General features: G+C 44.8%; 1 protein-coding gene across 1 annotated transcript in view; it reads right to left on the reverse strand.

The window, feature by feature from the left end:
- The window catches only part of CMTR1 (cap methyltransferase 1), a 650,563-nt gene extending 627,833 nt beyond the window's left edge, over positions 1-22,730 (reverse strand). The window contains exon 1 of the mRNA XM_078647373.1: positions 22,573-22,730. The gene's annotated coding sequence lies outside the window, so the exon portion shown is untranslated. The remainder of the gene's footprint in view (positions 1-22,572) is intronic.
- Positions 22,731-25,113: the final 2,383 nt, after the last annotated feature.

Here is a 25,113-nt window from a genome sequence, read left to right on the forward strand (position 1 = left end):
ATTACCTCCCCATTGCAGAGGGCCGTCCTGGTGCTGCAGTTCACCCAAACATAGCTCTACAAACGTATACACCTGAAGAGGAGCTGGACGCCTCTCTCTTAAACTTTGAAAGGGTAGCCAAAGCGTTAGGATGGCCTGTGGGGAAATGGCCGGTTTTCCTGGCTCCTCGCCCGACAGTGGAAGCCCAAGCAGCCTACCAGGTTTCTAACGCTGGGGGTGCTACCCCTTATGAAGAAATAAAAAACATCATCCTTGACGACCTGGGCATGGACGCTGCGTCCTACAGAGTTAAGTTCGGAAATCTCCAATCAGTTGTTCGAAAAAACCTGGTCTCTACTGCACAGATCATTCCTGGAAAACAGGTACAGATCTGTTGTGTACACGGAGACATTCGGATCAATCCGGTGGCCTGAATACCCATACAACCCTTAGACGGGTCCAGGACTGTAGTGACCATAGGAGTTCTACAGAGCCTTCCAGAGGAACTCATATTAGGGACCGACAACCCTGATTTTCTGACTTTGGTCCCGTGTACTATAAAAAAGGGCACCAAGGACAACTACCTGAATCACTCCTTCCCAATGCTCTCATCACTCAGGAGCCGGTGCAAACAGACAGGAACTTCAATCTAGCCCAGGTCAATGACCCCTCATTACAAAGTGCTTGGCAGGAGGCCCGGAAACCCAAGCCTAGTTTTTCCCCGGTATGCCCCCACTTCCTAGAATCAAATGGACTCTTATACAGGGTAGGAAGGGTAAACGACTCCCCTCAGCTACGGATGCCACAGGTTTTTCGGGACCAGATCATTTTCTTTGCCCACTCACATCTCCTAGCAGGACACTCCGTGGCCGTCAAGACCACGCAGAGTATCCTCAACCATTTGTAATGAATGTCCTATTTGCCAACGATGGAATCCCTGTAGACCTCCTCTGTGCCGCTCCAACCCTTGCCAATCATAGGTAAACCCTTTGAACAAGTGGGCATGCATCTGATCGGTCCTTTGCCAAAATCTGCTAAAGTATACCAGTATGTTCTAGTGTTAGTGGATTACTCCACCAGATTCCCTGAGGCTTTCCCTTTAAGAACCCCTAACACAACAAATATAGCTGAAAAACTGATGGAGTTCTTTTCCCGGGTGGGTTTTCCTCAACAGATCCTTACAGACCAGGGTCTCCCTTTGTCTTGAAGCTTATATCACAGGTATACCAGATATTAGATCTCTCCCATATCAAAACCTCCGTCTATCACCCCCAGACCGACAGCTTAGTCGAGTGGTACAATGGAACCCCCAAGCTAACCCTGAAAAATACGCTCACAGGAGAGGAGAAGAACTTGGACCGGCGTCTTCCTCTTGCCTGATCTGTCATCCGAGGACAAGTCCAGAGTAGTCTTGGCTGATCCTCCTTTGAGTTGTTATACGGAAGACAGCCTGAAACCCTACTTGAGATGATCAAGGAGGCCTGGGAAAAAGGGGAGGAAGATGCTAGTGAGCTCCTGGAATATACCAAACAGCTCAAAGCACATGTAGGGAAACTAAGAGAACTAGCCCATTCCAATTTAGAGAAGAGCCAAAAGAAACAACAAATCTTTTATAACAAAGGAAAGACATGGAGAACCCTACAGGAGAATGATCGTGTCCTTATACTCTAGCCCACTTCCCCCACTAAGGTCGCGTCCGAATGGAAAGGCCCTTATAAAGTTGTGGCTAAGATAGGGAGAACCACCTATAGAATGTAGGTCTCCCTTAGGAAACAACAGAGCTACCACATTAACCTCTTGAAAAAAGTGGTTGGGTTTTTTAACCAGAACAAACCAACTTGCCCCGACCCCCTTGGCAGATCCATGTACCCTGGAATATCTGGTAGTGAAGGACAAACTGACTGCAGAACAACGTTCCGGATTGTTGGAAGTGCTCTAACCCTTTTCTCCATGGTTTTCTGACCTACCAGGGAAGACCTGCCTGGTAGAACACTCGATTGAGACTACTCTCTGGCAGGTAGAGAAACAAAGACCATACCGGATACCGGCGCCTGGAGACAAGCCATTGCCTCAGAGATTGAGAAGATGATGCAAATGGGAGTTATAACACCCTCCCAAAGCACCTGATCCTCGCCCATCGTCCAGGTCCCAAAACCAGACGGATCGGTCCAGTTTTGTATCGACTTCAGAGCAGTGAATGCCAGATAAAAGTTCGATGCCTACCTGTTGCCTCGGCTAGACAGCCTTATAGAGAAACTAGAGGATGCTGTCTATATATCAACTCTTGACCTAACCAAAGGGTATTGGCAGGTCCCACTATGGAAGAGGGATCAAGAGAAGACTGCTTTTTCCACCCCTGATAGGGGTGGAAAAAGCCCCTTTGGTTTGCATGGGGCACTGCTATGTTCCAGAGATTGATGAATTATGTTCTTCGCGACCATCAGACATACTCTTAACCTTATCTGGACTACATTGTCTTTAGGACATCCTGGGACCTACACCTCAAGCACTGTCACCAGACATTCCAAGAGCTACAAGCAGTAGACCTCCATGTAAACTCAGGGAAGTCCAGAATGGGGTTCCAAAAGGTGTGGTATCTGTTGGGTAACAGAGTAACTGAACCCCAAGAAGAGAAGATTAAGGCAATCATCAATACCCCTTTTCACAAATCCAAACGGGAGGTGAGAGCTTTTCTGGGCTTTTGGGGATATTATAGGCAGTTCATTCCCCGGGATTACTGGAATAGCCAGTCTTCTTACTGACCTACTAAAGGCCAATACCCCGAAGTCTGACCTCTTGAGACCTGATAATGTCCAGGAAGCATTCCAACGCCTCAAAGAAGCTATCACCAGTAGCCCTGCCCTGACTTCCCCTAACTTTGCTGAGCCCTTAATATTGCAGACCGATGTCTCTGATGTCAGTATAGGGGCAGTGTTGTCCCATATCTCCCCGGGGCGTCTGGAGCTCCCTATATTGTTCATCAGTAGGAAACACTTCCCAAGGGAACAAAAATACCCTGTGATCGAAAAATAGTCTGGCGATCAAACGGGCGGTTGAGAAGCTTTGGTACTACCTGGAAGGCAAACTCTTCATCCTCTACACCGACCATACCCCTTTAACATGGATGAGTCGAAACAAGGATAATAATCAAAGAGTGCTAAGATGGTTCCTTTCCCTTCAACCCTTTGCTTTTGAGGTTCGGCACAGCAAGGGCTCCCAAAACGCCAATGCAGATTTCCTGTTTCGGGTCTCTTACCTCCCCAATCGGGAAGACTATAGGGGTGAGGTGTGTCAGGCTCCGCGCCCCGCTGACCCTGAGGAGAAGAAAGAAGAATGGACAATTCCTTACATGCTCAAACCTCTGCTTTTTTTCCAGTCCTCCTGCCCGACCAAAGAAGAGCTTTTCACGGCAGACGATGACCCAGTTATTACAGGCTATGGGACCTTTAACTCTCCGGCGCCCACAGGACAACTGATGAGGAGCCCCACGTTGGCGTGGAGGACGGTATATGGTGCCCCGAGTGGCGAAACTGGGGCGGGGCAGCCTTAAGCAGGCAGGAACATCGAACAGGTTCCAGAGAAGCCGGAGTCCAGCCTGAGATACTTACGCCAGGAGTCCAACGATCCCACGAGCCGCCCAGCCATGTTCCAGGAGGAGCGTGGCTCACACTGGTGCATAGTCGGTTCCTAGGGAGTGGGAGGCGGGTGGAGGAGCAGACCCAGCCTTTAAAAGTGGTGGGGAAAACACACTGACGCTTTCCTCTGTGCACTTTTAACACTCCCAACATTTTGATCTATGCACAAGCGGGTAAAGGCTCTGTTTCTGTTACCGCCGTTCTGATTGCCTGCATGTCGAGTGTGCTTCGCCCACTCCCTTCGCTATACAGATAGGTATAGTCACGCTGGAATCTGATACCCCTGTCTCTTTTCTTTTTTTGTTTAATGCCCTGGAGATCTGGCATCTGGCTTGGAGGAGGTTCCAGGAAGAGTGCATATTCCCTGAAGAACAGAGGAAGGACATTTACGTTTATTTCCTTGCACAACCACCAATACAAATCATGCATTAAAAGCAAAGACAATACTCAGTCTTATATTTTCTGTACCCCGAACAGTGTGTTATATATTAAATTGCATTCAATCAATGCCAGGTTTTACAAGTCTTCTGTTACTACACCCTGATGAAAGATTAGGGTGGTGCAAGATCAATAATGGTTTGTGCCCAGAAGCTAGTTACAACACATTCAACAACTTCCTCAGAACTAAACTACTAAGCATGCCCCAGGGCCAATTTTCATTTAAGTCAGTGAAAGTACCAAGTTTAAGTGTACGTTGTTTTGACTTGGCATTTTCTGGGTGGATACAGTCTCAAGTAAAGTACTCTTAAATGGCTGGCGGTCAGATACATTTTCTATTACGTGTTATTTTAAGAAAGCAAACAGGTGCAGCAATCTCTGTCTGGCATCGTTCCTGAAAAGATCAGGTGGCAAGGGAGGAATAATTATGGTTTGACAGAGTCTGATCACAAGGAAAGCTTGTTCATGGCAGGAATACATGCAAATGCAGGGACTCTGTTTAGGAGAGGTTATATTTTACATAAAAATTCAAAACCTTTAAAGTGCCATTATTGGCAAGAAACAAAACCGAAAGAACACTAAAATTGCAAAGTTATGGTAACCTGCCCAAATCTCACTACCAATGGGAAGATAATGACTTCACACAATGTTATGTATTGCATAATCGATTACATCAAAAATCACTATTGAAAAATAAAAAATCTGGAAAAAGCTAGGAGGGCTGGACTGAAGCAACACAGGGGCGCCTATGGGCGGGGAGCTACACATGTAAGAGCAAGAAAACATACATTCCTATTGAGTATTTACAGAAAAAGAAAAAATAGGCCCTTGAATGCAAGTAATGAAGTACACAAGTCATCTAATGAAAATGATGGTAAAGAAGCTCGGTTTCAAGGGAAGGACAACCGCAAGAAGAGAAAGGAAACCCACTGAAAACGAAGCAAGCAAATTATAATGTCAATAGTAAGCAATAGGCTGACCCAAAGCAAACGTAAATATTTGTACTGTCAGCAGCATGTCTTCAACAAAAGACAGATAAAAGTTGTCTTTAAGCAAGACTTAAAATAAAAAATGTTTTAAAGTGCACGTTCGCGTTATAAAATACGATTAAAATAAAAATAAATTGGGTATCAAATGCAAAGCAAGACTACTCTGCTTGCTGTAATTCTGTAAAGCGCTCGGATACCCACAAGGGTCATATTTACGCTATAAAAAACTATTAAAATAAAAAATAAATTGCCAACTGTGATCTTCTGCTATTGATAATGGGGTTTTTCTGATTTCACATCCACAAATACAGTTTGCATATGCACACTTTATCAGGTTGTAAAAAATGTTTGGCGCGAGTTTAGTCCTTTTCCTGTCAAATCAATTATGCTAGAAGGATACAGAATTTTCTTTTTATTCGATTAAGCATCAATTTGGATAAAACTGGAGAAGTTCACTGAGCTTACATTGATGTGGTCTACAGGATGATACAGAGCAAAGGATTAAAAAAAAAAGAAGAAAAAAAAAAACACAAGACATGTGCTGGAATTTTCAGCAATCAGCCCTAGGCTCTACTTTTCTTGCAATGCAAAGAGAATAGTTGACATCCATAAACCAATAGGTCAAATAAAATGGAGCCACTTGGTGTTCTTCTTGTAGATAACAGTAGCAAATCAATCAATCAATCAGGTATTGGTGAAGCGCGCTACTTACCGGCGAGAGTCTCAGGCGCGTGGGAGTTGGGGTGTCGTGTAGCCCCGTCTCACCCAAAGAGCCAGGTGTTGAGGCTCTTCCTGAAGGCTTGCAGAATGGGTGAATGTCTGATGCAGAACTGGAGTTTGTTCCAGGTCTTTGCCGCGATGTAGGAGTAGGCTCTTCCACCCACTTCGGCTCTGCGGATGCGGGGGGGTGGGAGGGGGTTCGGCCAGGGCGTGGTCGGCAGAGCGGAGGCTTCTCTCAGGTGGATAGAAGGAGACTCTTTTGTTGAGGTACTAGGGTCCAGTGTTGTGGAGAGATTTATAGGCATGAGTGAGTAGCTTCAAGGTCACTCTTCTCGACCGGGAGCCAGTGGAGGTCTTGTAGGTGCTGGGTGATGTGGTCTTGTCTTGTTGCTGGATGCCATGGACGAGTCTGTCAGTGGCGTTCTGGTTGGTCTAGAGTCTTTGGAGCAGGCATTTGTTGATTCCGGCGCAGCGGGCGTTGCCGTAGTCGAATCTGCTGGTTATGAGTGCGTGGGTGACGGTCTTTCTGGATTCGGGGGGGGGGAATACATTTGAAGGTCTTGCGGAGGGTGTTGAATCACGCAGAGGAGTTGGTCTGTTGGGTTGTGGTGAGGGAGGAGTCGAGTATGATACTGAGGTTTCTGAGGCGTAGTCCGTGGGTGTAGGGGGGTTGCCAAGGGCAGCGGGCCACCAGGTGTTCTCCCATGCGGAGGTGGTGGGTCCAAGGACGAGGACTTCGGTCTTCTCCGAGTTGAGCTTCAGGCAGCTGCTGCTCATCCTGGATGTGTAGTCTTTATTTCCTTAATGGAAGCGGAGTCTGGTGGTGTTGGGTTCCTTTGTGAGGGAGAGGATGAGCTGGGTGTTGTTGTAGTAGGATACTATGTTGAGTCCATGCTGTCTGACAATGGCGACGAGGGGGGGGGGGCATGTAAATGTTAAAAGCTAGGGGCTGAGAGATGATCCTTGGGGTACTCCGCAGCTGATCTTTGTTGGTTCGGAGAGGAAGGGCGGGCGTTTGGTTCTTTGGGTTTGGCAGGTGAGGAAAGAGTAGATACAGTCGAGGGTGGTTCCCTGTATGCTGGCGTCGTGGAGACTGGCAGCGAGTGTGAGGTGGGAGACTGTTGAAAGCTGCAGAGAGTTCTAGTAGGATGAGAGCCGCCGTGTGGCCCTGGTCGAGGAGAGTGCGGATGTTGTTTGTGGAGGCTAGGAGGACGGTCTTGGTGCTTTGGAATCCGGATTGGGAGGAGTCGAGGATGGAGTTAGCTTCGATGAAGTTGGTGAGCTGGATGTTGACGATCTCAGTGACTTTGGCTGCCTACGGGAGGAGGGATCTGGAGTTTTTGAGGTCCGGCGGGTCTGCCGAGGGATTCATGAGGAGAGGCTTGAATTCTGAGCGGTTCCAGTCATCGGTGAATGTGCCGGTTTCAAAAGGTGGAGTTGATGGTGCTTCGTAGTTCGGGTGCTATGGCAGCGACGGCTCTGTGGAAGATGTGTGGTGGGCAAGGGTCCCTGGGGGATCCTGAGTGAATGCTTTTCATGGTCATGGCAGTGTCTTCTGTAGTGACCAGGCTCCACGTGGAGATAGTAGGCTGGCTGGCGTTGCTGGAGGTAGGTGTGGCTTCGGTGTCAAGTATCTGTTCGTTGAAGTTGTCTTAGAGGGACTTGATCTTGAGATGGAAGTAGGAGCAGAGTTTGATGCAGAGGTCCGGGGAGGGCGTGACGTCTGAGGCTTCGCTGGGGGACGGAGGGTGGGTTGGTGAATTCCTGTATGATGCTGAAGAGCTCCTTTAAAGTTCCTGGAGTTGGCGAGGATCTTGTCCTGAATGACATTTTTTTTAATGGATCTTATGAGTTGGTGGTGTTCTGTCATGGCGTTCTTGTAGCTGGTCCGTGCTTCTGGGGTTTTGCTGTTTCTCCATTCTTTCTGGAGACGTCTGCAGGTGTGTCTGGATTCTTGGAGGTCAGTAGTGAACCAGGTGGCTTTTGTGGGGCGCTGTCTGTCAGAAATAGGAAGGGGCGAGATTGTCTGCGCAGTTAGTGATTCATCAGTGGAGAGTGGACGGTGGTCGTGGCGGGAGGGGGAGTGTGGTTCAGGGTGGAGTTGAGGTGCTCTTCAGTAGTCTTGCTCCAGTGCCTGCGCAGGGGCGAGGTGTAGGTTTGTGTGTGGTGGGTTTTGAGAAGGCAAAGTGTACGCAGTGGTGATCCGCCCACAGTGGTTGCGTAGTGTGGCTGAAGAGGATGTGGTTTCCTCCCGAGAAGATGAGGGTCGAGGGGGTGTCCCGCCTTGTGGGTGTGGGTGGTGACGAGCTGCTTCAGTCCGATGTGGCGAGATTGTCCAGGAAGGCGGTGAAGGTGGGGGTCGCTGAGGTTGTCGAGGTGGAAATTCAGGTCTCAGAGTAGTACAAAGTCCTTGGAGGCTATCAAGATTCAGCAATATGCTGATGATACCCAACTCTACTTGAAAGTCTCCTCTGCCTCAGACATCCAACGACTTAAGCATTGCCTACACAAAATCCAAAACAGGATGTTCAGCTCCTACATAAAACTCAACCTAACCAAGGCATAATTCTTTAGCAAGAAAAACAAACAAGTAAAACCTGGCTCAGTTACATGAACCTTCACAGCTCTGAAAACTGAATTTCACTCAATACCAAGTCACCTGGATTCACTCAGGACACCAAACTCACCCTCAATGAACACAGTGCCAAAATACATCTCACATCTGGATGGTGGTAACGATGTAACTATTCTAGAACCTCCTACATTCCACACTGGTACCCTTTAAGGGCATCCTATACACTGTACCAAGTCTCAAAAAAGCCCGACAAAATACGATCACATCACCTCCATCATGAGGAACTTCAATGGTTCCCCTTGCCGGCCCGCACCACCTTCCAAACCAGCTATACAATATACAAAGCCATCACAACAAGCACCCCTTCTTAAATTGCAGATGAGCTCCCCATCTCTTGTTGTTTTCATCACACCCCAGCCAGGAGATCAGACTGCAGACTAAGAAACAGGCCTTTTCCAGCTATGCACCCAGGACCTGGAACAACATCTCCATATACTTTAGGATCACCCGTGAAGCTGCCTTAGGAAAGAGTTGAAGATGCACCTCTTAAATCCACACTAAAAAATGTAAAAATAATTACCTGTCTTCCATAACTATATTGAAGGAAATAAGCCCTGGTCATCTGTAGCAATGTAGCCAAAGAACCCAACAACAAGCATTTGCAATGCAATAGGTCTCACATTTGGGAGCTTTATAGCTATTGGCATAGTAAATGATAATGTCTTTTATCTATGTTTTTAGCTTTGGGACCTTTTAAGTATTTAGCTATGCAGCACATTATGCATAACTTTTGCACACACCCACTGATCAGGAGGTGCACTGCATACGGAGTCGCCAAAATGTAGTGAATGAAATGATGAATGGTCAGGTAGATTCTTGAAGCTCTTTATTTCAAGTATTATGTACAGGAGGAAAACCCCACCAGGAGTAGGATGGTCACTGCTCAGCCCTCTCTCATCAACTGTCATTCCACATCCACACCAGGCACACTAACATTCTATTCACTCTGTCATCCAACATTCAACATTCCATACAGACATCACATACATACTGGCTGAGCAGGAAGCAAGGAGATAACATAAGGCACAACACTTAACATACAGGAGCAGACGAAGCGTACTCAGTGTACGAAGATGTCCCTTCAAAGAGGCTGCAGTGCCCCCAATGCCCCAATTGATGACCCTTCTGAAAGTTGCTTCAAAGCCTGCAATACTACTGCTGGTCCCTAGATGGAGTGTGTCACAGGGCGGGCATACCCGGGGTAACAACTGGGCTGACAAGAGACTGGTGGGAGGCCCGTGATGTTCTCGGCCCTTTTATTTCTCCTCGATAGGACGAGTGGTTCCATTCATCCCAACCGGACCTATCAGAAACAGACGCTGGTCCCTTTAACTGGAGCTCGCTGGCTGCAGACTCCACCCCCGAGGAGGACGTCATCCCCTTTACTATAATAAGAGAAGACGACGACCGGACCACGGGGTGCGCTGACACCGGAGGTTGGAAGGAGCGAGAGAAAAGCGGAAGAAGGGAGAACCAAGATCGAGACGAGGTACGGAGACGCCAGGGACGACTATCTAGCCCGGGAGGGGAGGAGAATAGCCCATAGTGGACGGGAAAGCCAGGAGGCCACCGGGAACACGCTTCACCGAGCCACGCTCCAGGAGGAGCGTGGCTGACACAGGTACGAGAGCGGTTCGCGGGTTGGGTCGGGAGGCGGGAGATGACAGACATGTAGAGACACCAACCTCTACCGGCCATTGTATATAGTGTAAATCCCCCACCCATCACCCTCACTCCCCACCGCTTGCCGTGTGTCACTGGTTGAATTGGGTTGCTCCCTCACTCCCTTCCCTTATTGCCACAAGAATACTTACCCCTGCCTTTAATATTTTCTTTTGGGGTACCGGAGTCCATCCACGTACGCCTCCAGCACGGGGAGAGAAGGAGGAAGACCCAGTGGTGAAAGAGGAAGACACCGCTAGGACCCAGGAGGACCAGAGAGGAGTCCCATTAATTCCCCTTATTTTATATTCAGACTGGCTGACCGCAGACAGCGAATCTATTACAAAATAAAACCCGCTTTACGCCGACGTAGTCTCTCGCAAGTTTCTTCTGAGCCCGCTACAAAGTGTTAAGTGGATCATAGCAGCCACAATTTATTTTATAAGTTCACCTTCGGACCATAAATTGTAGGTAAAGTGGTAGGATAGTGTAGGAGTTACGAGGAGTGGAGTTTTCCAGTTCAAAGTAGTAGTTTGAAATGGCAATGCTACAACTTCTGGAGATGGAGGCTGCATGTTCCAAGAGTTTTCAGAGCATAGTCAGAATTGTGAACGCATTAAAGATTCACAGTACAGGTACAGAATCCAGCAATTTGGCCAACTTGAAACCAAAATATGTAGTGAAGGGTAGGATACACTTAAAAGATTTTTTAAATTGCAGACACCGACACTAACTTGCGCTCATGTCCTGCTGTAATATAGGAAGACACTGTGCAGTTTTGATCCATGGACGAGCTGCTTGTCAGGGTGTTTGAGAAGCGCATCAACTCAAAGGGTTGTGTCTATCATAACACTGCTGGACGCATTTGCTGCTTGTAGCTGTGGAAATACTTCATGTTACATAATATGTCACCAGTATTAAGTTAAAGAATCCTGAAGAGCAAGTTACTCAGGTTCAGAACTGAAGACATGGAGGTTTGGCTGCAGTGAGAGCATGCACACATATCCCTTGCAATTTGTTTGTGTGTGCTGCGTGTACAGAGAGCTGGGCGGCTGGCAGTGGGATAAACAGAGCTCTATGACCTCCATCTTTGTACTCGCTGCACAGATGGGCAATATTAAATTATACCCCCCATTATGACCTACTTGGAATCGGTGACTAGCCCTGTGCATTCAAAATTGTCATGTTTGAGCCTTCAGGAGTAGAGGTGGCCAAGCCAGAACATGGCCAATCAAGCTTAGGGTCTTGCTTGTCTCTTGGAGCTTGTGTACGAGCCAAGCTCTGGAAAAGCTGGCCATGTAAATCATACAACAAAGTAGATAATTAAAAAAAAGACCATCATACTTGGTATTAAGTGTATTTCTTTAACATGTGAAAGCTTTGAGAATAATACGTAATATTTTAGTGCTCTACGGCGAAGTACTTATTAAAAGTGAGTTTTTAAACAACGTAGAACCATTCTGCCCTGCCCCCATGCTAGCGATAGTGTCATTAGTCAACTAGGAGACAAGACAGTTGTCACATGAACCCTGTATATTGCCTAGGTTCTAATAGACCGAGCAACATAATAGTCAGGGAAATTAGAAACAGTAGGTTTTTGTGCAACTGGAATTATGAACTGGCATGCTTTCATGTGCGATAGTGAAGAAACAGGAGGATTGGTAAAATGAAATATTTGCTGAAGATCACACAATTTGGTTAAGTTGGGAAGCTGGGATTTATGTAGTTGTTCTGATTTCAATAAGTACAAATCAGCCACTAAATGGGTATCTATTTGTCACTCCTTTTTTACCCCAATCGTTAATTCTTTGTTAGGTCTCGCTGAGATAACGCGCATGAGTTCTCAGCGAGACTTAAGTAAGGGGCATTCAAAAAAGCTCCCAAGCAGTTGGATTGCCTACAGTGCATGTGTGCAGGCGTGTGCACATCGAACACCATTTGGCAGCCTGTGAGCCTCTCTCCGCACTCACACTTCAAAGGAATCCGCTGCCCCGCCACGCAATGCCGAGAGCTTGTTGTTTACACACAACACCCCAGCTGCTTTTGACCCACCACGTCCATCTCCCTGCTCTGTTGTTTCACCCAGCCCCTTGCTTCAGCCATGTCCTGTTCGGTCCTGTCCTCCATTTTGAACCTAATTAGTTGGCTATGCTTTGGGAAGCATTCTTACATTTATTGAGAACTTTACCCCATCACAGGCTCTAAAACAGTCAAACTATTCTGAAACTCAGCTGGTCCTTCTGGTGCCCTCCATTGTTACCACATGTCCAAGTTTGAACTCGGCATCTGGTAAATTCTTTTGAACGTGCATTCAGCACAATACTGGGGACATACTGTGCATCAAGCTGGTTTTCCCGGCCCACACTTTCACCTAATGACCAGACCGAGGTTTTAGGAGCACTGTTGGCAGAGTTTGTTTCCCGTTTAACACGCAGTGTTAAGTGCGCCCACACACACACTCTGCACCCTCACACACAATTACACTCTACTGAATACAACATACACTCCACACAATACCACTCAGTGCCACATAATTATGCTACATAATTACACTGCGCTCAACGCAACATACACTCCAAATACCACTTAGTGCCACATAATTACACACCACATAATTACACTCTACTGAATGCAACACACACTCCACACAATACCACTTAGTGCCACATAATTACATGTCACACAATTACACTCTACTGAATACAACATAAACTCCTCATACCACTCAGTGCCACATAATTATGCTACATAATTACACTGCACTCAATGCAGCATACACTCCAAATACCACTCAGTGCCACATAATTACACGCCACAAAATTACACTGCGCCCAATGCAACATACACTCCAAATACCACTCAGTGCCACATAATTACACGCCACATAATTACACTGCACTCAATGCAACATGCACTCCAAATACCACTCAATGCCACATAGTTACACGCCACATAATTTACACTGCACTCAATGCAACATACACTCCAAATACCACTCGGTGCCACATAATTATCTATCTATCTATCGCCCTCACTCTATCCGTCTATCGCCCTCACTCTATCGCCCTCACTCTATCTATCGCCCTCACTCACTCTATCGCCCTCACTCTATTCTATCGCCCTCACTCTATTCTATCGCCCTCACTCCATCATCCTCACGCTATCTATCGCATCACCACAGCATCACTCAGGGGCACCACAACAATACTATGCACTACCACAGCATCACTGAACGCCACAGCATCACTTGTCGCCACCACAACATCACTCAGCGGCACCACATCATCAATCTGTGCAACCATTCAACAACAACTGGTTCAAATATGTTCTCTCAATGTTTCAAGCTTCATTACAAATGTCACAAAAAGATGTTAATATTTCACTTCTGTTCTTGGATTTTCGTCACAATAAAATACACTGAACATAATCTTCACAAAAGTTATTTACAAAAGTTTAAGCTATTGCCGTTATAAATTACAATAACTTTTATTTGAGTATTAATTATTTTAAAAAATTAAAAGCAATTGTTATTTGTAATATCAATACATCTAAATCACGTAAATACAACACATATTGCATTACAAATGCTATAGGTGTCACATTTGCGAAAGTTACAAGTATTGGCATTGTAAATGACAAAGCTATTAATTTCGCTATTTTCAAAACCACCACCTCCAATTTTCCGCACCATGACCGTCGCAATTTACAATATCGCGGTAGTCTTATTTCAACTTGGTCACGATCACTGCAGTTCCTCGCTCACGGGGTACAACAATCACTAATTCCTTTACACTGGCAGCTTCCCACTCACGGGAAACTATAACTAGTCACTAAGTCCACGTGATTAATCCTCCGTCCACCTTTCAGGAACTTGCCGATATTACTTCTCTATTCTTAGACGAACTAGCTTTATTTTCGCTACAACCTTTTGTTCCTTGAAAATAATTAGCACGATTTAGTACTCGTCTGCAGCTTCATTGTATCCAATCACACGTCTGTTTTTAGTTCCACCGTTAAGGCATGACTTGCCTGGTTTGTTATCACTTCACACCACTTCTCCACCCATCACCACTATGAGAGTCGCTTTGTATCACATGTTTTACATATCTCTTTTTCCTCCCTACACTCTCTTTTAGGTTATAGAGGCTTGAATTTAATTAGGCCCTTATCGTTGTCCTGATGATGATCCCTTTGATTTAAAAGTGGGAGCGAAACGCCGTCGACCTTTTATGTGCCTTATACATTGTCTGTATCATGTACTATGTTGATGTAAAGGTGCATCTTGGAATTTTGGTTCTAATTGCCATTTGAGAACTTTTAAGCTTTTGCCTAAAAGCCCTTTTCTGTTCACTACCTCTTCGATTGTACCAAGCTGTATGTGCTGAATTGGGGTACAGGCTTGTGCCCCACTACGTGAAACTGTCAAAGGAAATCCTTTGTTTATCCCTGTTTGAGTAAAATACATTGAGACCTCTGTCCGGCTGGACAAGTCACATTAACCCCTTGCATGCTGGTGACGAACCCCAGCCGTCACGCTCCGCGGTGCTCGTGTGCTGATGACGGCTGGGGTTCGTCACGGCCCCGCCCTGTTCGTTTGTTTACCGCACAGCTGCGGAAACGGGCCAGCAGCGAAGGGGTTAATACAGAATTGACTGTGTCTGTATTTATCTTTCCGTTTGAATCTGTGTTGCATGGGACCATTGTTGTTTCTAAAAGTTAAGTGTATGATGACATTTATTTTCAGGGTGTGTTTGGGGAATGGCCAGGCTTAAAATTCACAAAAATTTAGATACGGGTTTACTCTGCAGGAAAAAATATTCCTGTGGAGAAAAAGAAAGTTATAAAGTGAAAATGCGCTTTTTATATGTGGAAATGAACACCGTGACACAGAAAGTAAACAACGTTTTGAGCCACTTTAATAACTGGTGTCAAAGCTATTGTAATGCAAAGAGATAAGTGGGAGGATGAAAAACCCATAATGCATTTTATAAAAGGCACAAAGAGCCTCCAAATAAGCAGGAAATCAACTCTAAGAAGCCTCATTACGTACAAGCCGGTAAATAATTACAGACATCGGAATTATGATGTTATGCCCGTTAAATTCTGGCACGTTAAACTTAAACCTAAAGAATTTAAAGGGAGAGAAATGCCCGGCAAACACCAGGACAGGTACATTTTGGCGCAGCAAGCATCAAAATCAACCTGTTATATACCCCCATTGCAGGGGGAAACTGCTCTCATAAAATAACGCACCCCACATTTTTACTTTTCTGGTGCAATAACTATCGCACCTAACACCGGGCAACTCTTATTCAGGGACTCTGTGGGGGCTTCCAGTTAATTGCCTTTTTTGTGGGGGGCTTCCAGTTAATTGCCTTTTTGCTATGTGGCATCATCTACTGAGCATGTGAAGAGACCAACAGATTGATGTCGGCCAGCTCACGCATTCATCGGAATAAAATAAGCAGCACATTCAAAGACTTTTCAGCCAGTTAAGGCGCAGACAATTACTGAAAACCTGTTCCGTCAGTAACCCAAAGATGTTGAAAAATCTGGAGTTGCACGTACAATCTATTTTACTTCATTTAGTTAGGTTAAGCAAGGTCCGATTTATTCATTAAAACGGGTTACCTTCCACAGGTGTTCCTGGATGAGAGTGTAGTCTTCATGGAAGAGAGCAATGCATCGGTACCAACATGTACTGTACATAGTTAAAATAAACGTTGCAATGCTGAATTCAGTCAAACAAAAAATATTACGTCAGCCCTTTCAAGGCTATTCAAATAACAATACAGTACACAGCGTGTTAAAAGGTAAGATGTGATTTGTTGGAATACCACAGCATAGACGTGCCCCATCACTGGCTGGGTCCGAATGCAACTCAAGCCACCATCAAGCAACAAAGTGGGGAATTTCAGTCTGTCAATTATCTTTTAAAAACCGATTTTTTTTAAGGACAAAACTGGCTCTAATCTTGTGCTGCAAACCATTAGAAATGGAAAAATGAATGTCTTTACACTAGCAATGAGTCATACCAAATGTGTGTAGGAAGTTCTTCTGACTGAGCTAGACCATTAAATGTGTCATGGAGCGACCATCAAAGGCCGATGATAATAGAAGGGAGCCAAGGAAAGCAGAAAGGTGGTATCCCTCGCTGCCCTTATGCAGGGCTTTGAGAGGGGTGAAAAAATGCTTTGGGCCTCTCTAAGAAGCTTGTCTATGTAATTATGGGTGTGGCTTAAGTAGGTATACTAAATATCTGTGATTCCTGTAGTGTGCCACCCCACCGCTTTTTAGGTCGAGCCACACAATTGCCCAACTAATAATTCCTATCCAACCCATAAAATTCCATTACACACCACATACATAACATATAAGTAAAAAAATTGTCATTTACAGCGCCAATAGCTGTAACGCAAGCAAATACAAAACCTATTGCATTTCTAATGCTTGTTTAATAGGGTGGTTCAGTTGTACATAATGCCTTCCTGGTTATATATAAGGTAACAAAAATGCTTATAACACTTTCTATTATAACTTTCCAACATGCTGCACAGCAAACACACTGCTCTACACCTTGGCTTAAAGACATTGGCAAAGCCAATAGCTCTGGCTAAACACAAGATCCCAAAGGTGAGACCTGTTGGCTATGCCAATGCTTGTGATTCAATCTTCTTGGTATATGTTGTCCAAGCCACAAACAAGGCCAACACGTGTTTCGTCTATATGGCAGTGAGCCAAAGACTTCATCAGGGCAAAAACAAATACAAAGTAGTCATATTATATTATGTAACACCCTACACTTGTATAGGTGACACATCAAATTACTTAGACAAATAGTCTTAACCATTGATGAACATGCGTTGTAATATGCAATATAGTTAAAACCCAGGTTTCCATATAAGCGAGGCATTTATCTTTTTAAAAAACAATTAATAGGAGGGGCCGAGATAGAAAACAAAGTCAGAAGATCATCACCCATACTGTGCGTACGAGCTCACATAATAGGCAACAGTGTGATTAGATATAGTGATAAAGAATAGTCAGGATCATAATCACCACACCACATAGTGCTCATAGCAAAAACTCTATTCACATACCACTAAGAATATTATCTTTAGAGACTATAGTCTTGACATCAAGTAAAAAGCCTATCTCAAGAATCCAAGTTCCTTAAAAGAGGACAGTAAGTAATCAGTCTACTGTGGTACCTGTAGCGAAGGTTGTCCTATATGCCAGCCTCACTACACAAACATAAAAGTTAACTATGAAACTCGAAATACATGTATACTCAGCAAGAGAATAATCAACCTTAATGTCCTATTGAGACAAGGGCACGTACTATCTAACATGCTTAACTTTAAAGTACAGTTTGGCCATACAAATTACACAACATATGCAAGAAGGATCAACTTGCATATATAAGTAGATATATACACACACACAATATACTTAATAGTTAAGCCACAGAGTTACTGGTCATAAGTTAAATCACCAGAAGGGTAACTCTATAATTAAATTTCTTCTAATTGTGGCACACTATTTTAGATGTGTTTGTGATCTTGGTTAGCCTGCTGTGATTTATACTTTGAGAAATCCTAATTATATATTTTTTTACTTATTAGTATACTTGGTCTACCGTGCCCTTTGCACAACTGATGATGAAATGTTAGTTTCGATACAAGTGCGCTACGCTGTAATTTGAATACAAGGTATTTTACTTTTGATAGATAATTTGGCAAATATTAGACTTTATTGCTATGTTCTAAGGAATATACTTTTAAAATTATATCTCGGCCTCTATTATACGCGTTTATGTTCATTCCATGGCTTTGCTCCCAATTCATATATTTTTCGCTAATAAGATACCTAAATGTACGTGGGTTGTTTTTGAAGATGCTGCTTCCTCTTCACCTTTTGGTGATTTAACTTATGACCAGAAACTCTGTGGCTTAACTAATAAGTATATTGTGTGTGTGTGTGTGTGTGTGTGTATATATATATCTACTTATATATGCAAGTTGATGCTTCTTGCATATGTTGTGTAATTTGTATGGCCAACCTGTACTCTAAAATTATGCATGTTAGGTAGTATGTGCCGTTGTCTCAATAGGACTTTAAGATTGATTATTCTCTAGCTGAGTATACATGTATTTTGTTTGTGTAGTGAGGCTTGCATATAGGACACCCTTCGCTACAGGTACCACAGTAGACTGATTACTTTCTGTCCTCTTTTAAGGAACTTGGATTATTGAGATAGGCTTTTTACTTGATGTCAAGACTATAGTCTCTAAAGTTAATTTTCTTAGTGGTAAGTGTATAGAGTCTTTGCTATGAGCACTATGTGGTGTGGTGATTATGGTCCGGACTATTCTTTATCACTATATCTAATCACACTGTTGCCTAATATGTGAGCACGTACGAACAGTATGGGTGATGATCTTCTGACTTTGTTTTCTATCTCGGCCCCTCCTATTAATTGGTTTTTAAAAAGATAAATGCCCCGCTTATATGGAAACCTGGGTTTTAACCTTATTGCATATTACAACGCATGTTCATCAATGGTTAAGACTATTTGTCTAAGTAATTTGATGTATCACTTATACAAGCGTAGGGTGTTACATAATGTAATATGGCTACTTTGTATTTGTTTTAGCCCTGATGAAGTCTTTGGCTCACCACCATATGAACGAAACACGTGTTGGCATTGTTTGTGGGTTGGACAACATATACCAAGAAGATTGAATAAAAAGGATGTTTGATCTTGGAATAAACAAGAAGAAATTATTATAAACTTAGACTTGATTTCTTATATGTGCTCTCACGCTAAGTTTTTTTTTGCTCGGGCTATCAATTGCTAACTTGGATCATATGTGGACTTTCTTCTTCATTTTACAACGTGGGGCAGTCGTTGTATGCTAGCCTTGAGCACTTACGCTTTTGTGATTTTGAACTGTGGATATTTTGTACACTATCCTGCGCATGTTTTCCCCTACTGCCTTCTCTTGTTAATTCTTACATGGCAGCAGGGGCGGCCTTAGGCATGTGCAAGCTGTGCACCTGCACAGGGCCATCAAACCCCAGGGGCCGCCACACCAATATATATCCTTAATATAATAATCCTCTGAGGATGGATACATATTTGCGTGGCGGCCCCTGGCAGGGATTTGGCGGCCTCCGGCTCTGTTCCACTTCCAAACACCCTGCCCCCCCCCCACCTTCTTTGGGGCCCAGCCCGGACCCCCTCTTCCGGGGCCCCCTACCTACGCTCCCTGCTCAGGGCCGCCATGAGCCTAGAGACGCCCCTGCATGGCAGGTGTGGTTAGTCTCTTCTGAGTAAATTAAATAAAATTAGGAAATAAATACTTTGGCACTAGACAGAGCGAGCTCCACCACGGTATGGGCCAGTTCAGTCATGATGATTCTGGTCATACTGTGCTCTTTGCATGCAGCTGATGTCTTTGATAACAGTTTTTAGGTCACTTTGTGGATTAGGATCTCTGTGACAGAAGCATGACTCCCTGAGCTACCCACATAAAATATTGTTCTGTGATATACAGAATACATGTGCTTTGCTACAGGCATGTATTAAGCATCTGTGCTACTGGTGTGTCTAAAGTTACACGAAACACCTCTGATTTCTCTCCAGCTGGAACATGATTGATTACTATGTTATCTTTCACTTAACGACGGAGTCACTGAGTGCTGGGTAAATTCCTGTTGCTTAGCCTGGTCGCTGCAGCTGCGGTCTGTGGGGTTACTCACTGCAGACAGGTGCTCTGACAGCGTGATGTGCCGGATACAGGAGTCAGTTACCACTCCGGTGAGGGTCGGCTGGCACAGAGACACAGATGTTGCTGACCCGTCTGCAGGTGTAGATTGTGGTTAGAGTGAGAGGGCATGGCGTGGCACGCTGTGTTCAGAGCTGTGCTCGAAACCTTTAGAGAGACAGTGCCCACTGTCAGTGTTGCCGTGACTGGCACAGCCACAAGCGAAAGGAGGTCATGGAGGTCAAAAAATTATGAATTCTGCCAGTGGCAGAAGCTATTTGTGCCCCTGGTATTCATTTGTTATGAAAAGATCCCGCTGTCGCTCAGCCTGCACTGACCCGAAGCCTTTCATTGAGTGTCTAGAGGTGAAGCAGCTGCCGAAGATCCATGAAGGCTGAAGGAGTTATCCGTCCTGTTGAGTGCACTTCATTCTCACAGGAGCTTCCAGCTGGCTGGAGCACCCCTCGATCAACCCAGGGCTCGTACCATGATTTACACAGCAGAGACTAAATCTGCTCAGCATGCGCTGGGCTAAGCGCACGAGTTTCAGAGGCTGAGGCCGGCCCTTGCCACAGCAGACAACAACCTAGTGTTAGTCACATAGAGCTGCAGCGCGGGTCCGACGTTGGGCCAGCCCCGCTCTCCACAACCACTCCCCCTCAAGCTGTGGCGGGTGCAGTAATGTCACATTTTATATTAGAATTTACGCATTTTTACACAGATCGAACTTTAAATGGGCACGTATAGCAGACAGCTTTGACTACACTGTCAGAAGAGACCGGACCAAATGTTAAATTGCGGGCTGGAGAAATGAACTAAGAACCAGAAGGACAGAAAACCGGCTGCACTCCCAACCTTGAAGTGCTTGGAAACAGTGCTTGCATGCACCAGGGCAGCGAGGCATTAGAGCTGAAGCAAGTGAAAATAAGCCGCAATTCAACTATGAGTGGATGACCGAAAGTATCTGTGGCGTTTATCGTTTTATAGTTATGCAGCAATTTTAATTTTTGATGTGCAGAAGTGTATCAGAAAGAAGGGGCACGCCATCAGATTATCAAAAGCAAAAACCCCAGAAGTCTGCTCCCTGCCTCCAGCACTGCTCCTGCCCCATGACCCAGGAAAGAAGCATAACACAACAAGAAGTACTGTGAGGGTGCAGTACCACAGGTTGGTACTGGGTGTCCCCTGCAACCTCTTTAGGCCACATGAGGTACTGCACCCTACAACAGGTCAAGGAAAAGGATATGGCAATGGTGAGAGCTGCTGACTCATGAGCTGAGGATCCCGGTTCGAGTCTGGTGTCCGCTTAACACCTTCTGATAAATTAAAGCTATTAATTAAAAATAAGGGCAAGAAATCAAAACCACAATAAATGCAGCTATCTAGGAGTTGGGGGCCGGCAAGCAGTGAGGGGTGGAGGAGATTAAATGAGAGCAGTGTGCTGTACAACAAGCCTAATTTCCCTTAAAAGGAACTCCAAACATGCAAATATCCTACCAAAAAAGCCCAACTGACGGTGGAGATCGAAAAGTGCAAAAAAAGCTTTAAAAATAAACACAGAAAGGAGGGGTGGTGGGATAGCACTTACACAACTGTAGCATTAAGAGAAGGTGGGAGGGAGGAATACTTTAGTATAATCTAAGCAGCAATGGCAACAAAGCGGAACACATGCAGACAGCAAGAGAGCAGGAAACGAAAAACAAAATAGTCCCCTAAAGAACTGATGAAGAGCCATAGTGTAATGAGACAGTACTTAGTCCCTGCTGCCTGGGAGGAAATGAAGAGAAAAAGGAGGAACAAAGAGGCAGGACTGACCACTAGAAATCAAGGATTTTTAAAAGGTCAGCGAAACAAACAAATCAAAAGCAGGGGGTGGCTTTCAGCCCACAAGACAAGTTACAACAGGTCTTGAATGTTCGACCTAAAAAAGGACTACAATTTACTACGAGTACGACCAAAGAAACATTCCAATGTAGAGCAGTGGATGTGACCTAGGTATACTCCAATAATAAAGTTGTACTTATACCCATATTAGAACTATAAACAAAAGTAATACCAGACAGGCATGGGTTACCTCCGTTCCGTACCAATGGTTGTATGGTGGACAGATGCCACTAAGTGCAGGGTACATTTAGACAGGTATACGGCGATTTCATGCATTTACATAAACATTCAAAATACTAGGGGTTGAAGGCAGCAGGAACAAGAGCGATCTACATAATGCGTCACATGCAATGTGCCTGTCATTGTCTTTTGAAATCAGTGGCATTTTATTTAAAAGAAATGTAATCTTGGAATTAAGAAGCGTTGCCAGGGGCCGTTATTAGGCGAAATTCCATCCCTGGGGTTAGTGCTTCACGCGGAAGCGAGCCTCCTCCTGGCTGTTGATCCTTGGCGCCAATACCGCACGCAGGAGCCGCGCACTTGCCAGTTTAGCCCGAGGGCACGCGAAGCGCTCTCCTGGAGGGAGGGGTGCTCGTCCACTAAACTGCGCAGTATTGTGCGTGAACCTGGGGGAGGGCATGGAGTATACGGCCCGCCAAGAGCCCCCACTGTTTAGGACAGAGAGGGTCGACTTGAAATAGTGACATAGGCCCCCACCCTTAAGGGGAGGGACGAAAAGCTCAATTCAGAAGGCCCCGAGGAAGGAGGGGTGCATAGATCCTGTACCCCTGACTGACTTCATGTCCCTTAAGTGTGGCCCGTGGGCCCCGGGAGAGAGCACTCTGCCAGGCTCGCCTTACCTGCGTCTCGGAGGCCGCCACCAAGTGCGGGTTCCAAGCGGCCGTACACAGGCGGGCCGAGAGCCTCGGTAGGTTCCCCGGGGCCCCGTAACAGCCTATAGGCGGACAGAGCTATCTCCTCTGGGGCCCGGGACTACATTACCCAGGTGAAAGCGCGAGGCGCATCACGTGACAGGAGTGCGGAAGTGCAGGGGGCCATAGAGTGGAGACGTTTCTGCGAGCGGAGATCCATAGAGAGAGGAGACGCTCCAGAAAGTGGCAAGGATGTCCAGCTTCCGGTCTAAACATTGTCTCACGTGACAGAAGTGTAGCCACTTAATCTGCTTATAGAGAGGAGGCGTTCTTGCGAGTGGTGGTGTATCTTCTTTCCTGCTTGCCGGCCTAAAGCTTGGGTTAAATGACAGACGTGTGGCCGTAACCGAATGGACGCTTCTGCGGGGACCTAGTAATATCTGACTAGCAGCCTGTCTAAATGGGATTATACGAGTTTTAACCTCCCCAGAGACAGCGGGTTTGTGTAATACAAGGTTGTTCGCAGCAGAGTAGTTAAATGCGAGCATTCAAAGCAAGAGCTACTATCTCGGTTTCACAAGTCTCTCTCACTGCCTTTTATGTTCTCTTCTTTACCTCTCCTCTTTCTCGCTGACCAACGTACTTGTTATGTTCTTTCATCCAATCTGGTAAGGTGAAGTATGGAAAGAAGCATTGGCAATTACAATATGTCTGGCTGTAATAAATGAAGCTCCGATGCCAAGGTTTGTGGTTTGAAGTCTTCTTTATTGTAAATACACGAAACCCACAGGAAGGTGCTGCCGCTCGACTCCAAGACTCCGGGCAACTGACTAACGTTGACCGGAGTGCTAGAATCGAACGCAGCCATGGAACAGAATGTAAACAATAACATGGGGTGTTCCCTCGTGCTGGGTACAGCACGAGGGAACGAGGCATATACTACAACTTCTCCCTCTTCACAACATTTCAAAGTAAAAAGTAAAAGAAATAAAACATATGACAAAAAGAAAACAAAACAAGTGCATTTCATTCTAAAATATAATCATTAAACCTGACAGGTAACTTCCTACAACGGACAGATGAAGCAGAAGATTGACATGGAACTTCCATTACAACCTCAGAATCAATGGAGGAAGGAGAGGAACTCGAGGGTGATTCTGATGGACCAAAAAATGAATTTGAGGAAGAGGAATCAGTAGGAAAAGGCACATCTAACCAAAAAGACCAGTCACACTGATCAAATTGTTCCTTTGTCAGATTCAATAAAGAATGAGCTTGTGAAGTGGACAAGTGGACTAAAGCTCTCTTGTTCCACCACCCTCTACTGCCAAGTAAAGCAGAAGCTTTATTAACAGAAGTAACTTGGACTGGAGTAAAGAATTTAGAGAGACCTTTAGAAACTTTTCTTGGGTTTTTGATAAGAACCCAATCACCAACATTTAAATTAGCTGAATTGAAACATTTACCCAAATCATGTTTTTCCTTCATGAGAGTCTGCTTTTGTAAAACTCTATTAGACAAATTAATATCACGAGATTCATAGACTTGGGTTTCAACATTCTTCTGAGACAACCAGTTGGGGCATAATTTGGTATGAACATTCCTATTCCTCAACAAAGAAAAAGGAGACATACCAGTTGTACTGTGAGGAGAGATATTGTACAACCAGAATTTATCCTCAAGAAAACTCTTGACGTCATTGTGAGAGGAAATAGCAGTTTGAATTGCATCTTTGAGAAGTCTATTAGCCCGTTCAACCAGACCGTTGGAAGTGGGTGAGTAAAGGGCAACCTTAAACTGAACCACATCATGATCCAGTAAAAACGAGGTAAATTTTTCGGATATGAAATGAGAACCATTATCAGTAACTACCACAGAGGGACAGCCTTCAATAACAAAAATTCTTTTCAAAAATGTAATGGCGTCCGAAGAGGGGGAATCACAAAACATGTGATACAACCATTTTGAGTGATAGTCAATTAGAATAATGACGTATTTCATTTCGTGGGGAAGGACATCAAATGGGCCAGAAAAATCCAAGCCAACCTTTTCCCACGGTTTATCCGGAAAAGGAACAGGATGAAGGGGTGTATTCATAAGTTTCCATTTCTTATCCGAAAGTAAACATTCATTGCAGGAATCAATGAAAATTTTTACCTGAGACTCAATAGAAGGCCACCAATAATGGGATTTGATAAGTTGAGATGTTTTGGTGATGCCAAGATGGCCTTGGTGTGCACATTTAATGATATCAGGTCTGATATCTGAAGGAGGAACAAAAACATCATGTCTCATTATCAAATTGTTAACTAAGGAGAGTTCAGAAGAGATCATAGCAAACGCTTTTAACTCATTAGGTAGTTTCCTACTCTCAGGCCAGCCTTTGGAAATATATTGCGCAACTAATTTTAAATTATGATCATTTTCAAATGCTTTGGACCACGATTCTTCTGTGATGCCTGGACAAAACTTTGTCGCATCAAGAGTGGCAACTACACACTCGATGTCATCAATTTCTTGCAAATTAGA

This window comes from Lissotriton helveticus, chromosome 6 (genome assembly GCF_964261635.1).
Source record: "Lissotriton helveticus chromosome 6, aLisHel1.1, whole genome shotgun sequence".
Lineage (NCBI taxonomy): Eukaryota > Metazoa > Chordata > Amphibia > Caudata > Salamandridae > Lissotriton > Lissotriton helveticus.